The sequence below is a fragment of the Melospiza melodia genome, chromosome 17 (genome assembly GCF_035770615.1).
Source record: "Melospiza melodia melodia isolate bMelMel2 chromosome 17, bMelMel2.pri, whole genome shotgun sequence".
Taxonomy (NCBI): domain Eukaryota; kingdom Metazoa; phylum Chordata; class Aves; order Passeriformes; family Passerellidae; genus Melospiza; species Melospiza melodia.
Window position 1 is genome coordinate 16,227,446 of NC_086210.1, and position 4,493 is coordinate 16,231,938.

The 4,493-nt window shown below is 55.8% G+C and overlaps 1 long non-coding RNA gene across 1 annotated transcript; it reads right to left on the reverse strand.

Moving 5' to 3' along the window:
* Positions 1–1,145: 1,145 nt before the first annotated feature.
* LOC134426037 (uncharacterized) lies at positions 1,146–2,748 on the reverse strand. The gene is made up of 5 exons (XR_010029835.1): positions 2,592–2,748; positions 2,002–2,037; positions 1,839–1,877; positions 1,379–1,447; positions 1,146–1,287 (listed from the first exon to the last, which is right to left on the reverse strand). It is a non-coding gene; the product is annotated as an uncharacterized LOC134426037 (long non-coding RNA).
* Positions 2,749–4,493: the final 1,745 nt, after the last annotated feature.

Below are 4,493 nucleotides of genomic sequence, written 5' to 3' on the forward strand. Positions count from 1 at the left end.
CATGTTCTCAGAAAGCTAATTTATTATTTTACAATACTATATTTTATTAAAGAATACTATACTATACTAAAGAATGCAGAAAGGATACTTAGTGAATGTTCAAAAGATAATAATGAAAACTCCTGACTCTTTCCAGAGTCTTGACACAGCCTGGCCATAATTGGCCAACGAGACAAAATAACTCCCACCAGAATCCAATCAAACAAATCACCTGTGGGTAAACAATCTCCAAACACATTCTGCACATGAGCACAACACAGGAGAAGCAAATGAGATAAGATTTGTTTTCCTTTTTCTCTGAGGTGTCTCAGCTTCCCAGGAGAAAAATCCTGGGCAAAGGGATTTTTTCAGAGAATGTGAACGCCACAGTGTTAGAGATGAGTAATGAGATGTTTGGCTCTCCCAATTAAAGGCGGGACATGGTAAGTATGTTAAGAGAAGTTGTACAGATGTATAGTTATGTTACTGCAATGTGTTCCCCCCGCCCAGCATTGTTATCCCGGGATGATCTTGGTAGTCTGGGCATTTGGGGAGGGGTAAATTGTTCCTAAGGGGCAAGGCTTAGCACCACCTGTCCTCCAATCCAGTTCCAAGAAAGCAGTCTACACCAATGGACAGCGACCAAGAGTCAACAGACAGCCTTTGGGAGGAGCTTGGGCTGCCTGTTGCAACAGCAAGGATATAAAAGGGAGAGCAGCCATTGTGTGGATGAGCCAGCCATGTGGTTACCAGCCACGAAGTGGGGGAGGCTCCCAGCACCATAATTTTTTCCTTATTTAGTCCCTTTCTTGTAAGTTTTATTAAGTGTTTAATAGACCTTTCAAAATATTGAGAAGTAAACAGTGATTTCTCACAGGGAGAAAAAGTTGTAAAAGAAAGTTTCTTTGAAATTATTTCTTTTTCTTTTAAACCCAGGCCATTCCTACCACGCTGACAGTGAACCACCGCCTTTCTCACCACTTGGACACCCATCCCCCCAGTCAACCCACTCCCCCTGGACTCTGCACAACTCCCAACACACCATTTGTCTGGGGGAAGGCACTGACTGTGTAAAGGCAGCAAAGCCCAGACCTGGCCTGACTTCCCTGGACCACTGGAAAGGAGGAAATCCAGATCCATGGACACACATGGACACAGAGCAAAGCTTTGCTCAAAGGGTTTATTGATTCTTGATGATTGATTCTTCAGGGGAAATGGCCCAGGGCTCAAAGAGTTCAGGGGTTTTCTCCAGTGATGATCATCACCTCATGCCACTGGAGAGGAAAAAGGACACTGGTCCTTCCAACCCTAAAAGACAAACCCCAGAAGGTGAGCTCTGGAGCCCACTGGGCCATGGCTGGGCTTTGTCTCCAGCCCTGTCCCTGCAGGCACGGCTCACCTAGGCATCCAGAGAGGCAGCCAGGCGCTTCTGCCGCAGGAGAGCCTGCAGCTCTTCAGCCACAGGGGGCTGGGGACAAAGGCAGCGTTAGAGACACACTGGGGGCACCGGGCTGCACTTGGAGGCAGGGGAGAGCAGGGGGGCCTTGGGGAAGGGGCTGTGGCAGCAATGGGGTGCAGGAGCTGCTGTGCTGCTGCCCAGAAGCACTGGGCTCTGGGCCAAGAGGCACAGCTGGGGCAGGGGCTGCGTCCTGGCTCATCCAGGGGGTCCTGGGGTGACAGGGATGGGAATGCAGCAGGGCCCTGGGCAAAGGCTTCCCTGGGGAGGAGCCCTGGGGCAGGGCATTGTCTGGGCTGTCAGGAGGGGTGCACTGGGCTGTGCTGGGACACACTGGGATGGCCTGGACTGTGGTGGCCATGCAATGGGAGGGTCTGGTGCCGGCAGAACTTGTGGTACCTACCAGAGGCGTCTCCAGGACCACGACATTGTCTAAATCCAACTGCAGAGAGACCAGGAGACCTCGCTGGTCACTGGGATGCCCCCAGTGCCAGCAAGGGATAGGGGGACACCACTGTCCCCCAATTCCCTGAGGGGATGCCCTGATATGCCAGCAGCCCACTCACCTCCCGCAGATCATCTTGGGTTCCTTTCAGGAGTGCCTGGAAAGGAGAACAAAGGCTGGGTCCGGACTGGACCTTGTGGGGCTGTGGGGGGACACATGGGTGCAGGGAGCAGGGCGCAGGCAGAGGGATGGGAATTCAGGGCCTCCAAGGAGATCTGTTTGAGGTGGGGGAAGACCCAAAACCACTGATCTGGGGTCAATTGAGGGCCCAGGGGACAGGGCTGGGGGTGTGGAAGGAGCAGGGTGTGAGGTACAGGGGAGGAGAAAGGAATTGAGGTGTAGGGACATGGGAGTGCAAGGGAGGGGCTTGGTGGGGACAGAAGAATGAGGACAGGTGGGGACAAAACCAACAGTACTGGGAGATGGTGTGGGAGTGGGGAGTGAGTTAGGGAATTGTACAGGGGGACCCCTCTGCAGTGGCCAGGAAGAAAGACAAAGGATTGAGGGGGGGACATGAAAGGAAAGACCTCAGGAATGGTCAGTGGGAGGGCAGCTGGGGACCCTGAATGGGACACAGAGGAGGGACCAAAAGGGTGGGACAGGAGGCCAGAAAGGGCAGGATGTGGGGACAGCGTTTGGCTGGTGCCTCACCTTGGCCTGTGCCGGGGGGCACAGCAGGATGGAGAAGAGCAGGGCCACGCTGAGCACAGCCACCTTCATCTTCCTCTGGCTCTGGGCAGCTCTGCCTGAGGCTGCAGCAGGTGAGGAGCACCTTTATCCCTGCCGGGACTCCTCCCTGCACCCTCCCTGCCAGCCCCCAGGCCAAAGCCCGGCTTGGCACAGCCCCCAGCCCTGGCCACAAGCCCAGCCCTGGCACAGAGTCCATCCCACCCCACCTGTGGCACAGATCCAGCCCCCTTGCCCGGCATTCCTCCAGCTTCCTGCATGGGGCAGCTGGCCCTGGAAGGGCCCAGGCACCTGGGGGGCCAAAGGGGGCAGCCAGGGAGACAAAGGCACCTGGGGACCCTGTGGGGACAGCCCCCACTCCAACACAATCCATCCTCCAACAGCCCCCAGTGCCAGATCCCCCATCTCCTGCTGCCCCTGCCCTCCCAGAGCTTTCCCTGTGGGACACCCCAGAGCGGAGCCCGGCCCCAAACCCAACATGTGGGAGAACAAGGGGAACAAGGGACATGTGATCAGGTGGCTGATTGGCATCTCAGGCACTGCAGACACTGGGGAGCACTGGGCAATGCTGATCATCTGCAGACAAGGCTGAGGGCTGGGGAACGGCTCCGCAGTGACAATTCCCACATCCACACAACCCGATATCCCTTTCCCCACAGATGCCAAACCTGACCAAGCTCCATGCCCAGAGCACTGTCCAGAGGGGAATATGCCCTGCCCTGCCCCTCATCCTGTCACATCTGCAGCCATGGAGCCCCCCCAGAACACCTGGGTCATGGCCCTGGCTCTGGCCCCAGGCCAGCACTGGCCCTGAGCAGGATGTGCCCATCCCAGGGACATGGGGAAGTGGGCACCTGTCCCCAGGCAGCCACTCGGAGCTAATTTGGGTAACAGAGGTGCCCTGTGAGGAGGAGGGGTGTTGGTGCCTGCCAGCATCTCTGACAAGCCCTGTTTACCCAAGCCCTGAGGCACCAGGAGGACGTTGTGACATCTTGGGCTTCCAGGAAGGAAAATCCACAGTGAAGTGGTTCCTGAGAGCTGTCCAAAGCTGTGATTCCTGTTTGACATTCCAGGGCATTAGTGAAGGATTCTGCACATCTGTTTCCCCAGGCACAATGTGGATCCATCAGAGAAGTGCTATGACTCAGCTGGGAAAACATTTCAGGCCACTGCCTTGACTGTTTGCTCTGGAACTCACCCAAGGAGGCGCAGGGCCCAAGGGGGAAGATTTTCCTCGGGAGTTTTGCTGCTTTGTGCCCTTGGAGGAGAGATCAGAGTGTCCTCCTAGGGGATTCTTGACCAGATGGACAAGAGCTGTGACATCATTGGTGGGCTGAGGTCACCTTGGAGAGAAATTGAGGAAGTGTCTGCAGGACCCTAAGTGGTGAATGAATGGGTGAAGGAGATTCTCACTGTCCTGACCCACTATCCAGCAAAACCACAGCCAAGGGAAGAGGCCTGGTAGAATCAGGGGGGAAGCAGACCTTGTTGAGCCTGGCGCACAGTGGGCAGTGTGGGGTGATCCCCTGCTGGTGTCCCAGCTGTCAGTGCAATACCACTGCTCTGGTGGAATGGATCCTTAAGAAACAAAAGCAGTGATCAAGCTCAGGGGAGGAGGGGATCTGGTCGCACTTCTCTGGGAGTTTCTCTCCGAGGGGGGACATTCCATGAGAATGGGGATGCGGTAAAGGACAGGGCTGAGGGCAGCTGCTCCCTCTCTCTCTGGGCTTCAGTGGAGGACACTGGGAGCTGCTGCTTGGGAAAAGGATTTGGTTGCTGCAGGTGGCCAGAGCAGCTTCCCCAGGCAGGTGCTGTCAGGTGCCTGCAGCACCAAAAGCGTCTCCACTTGGGGCTGCCTTGACAATT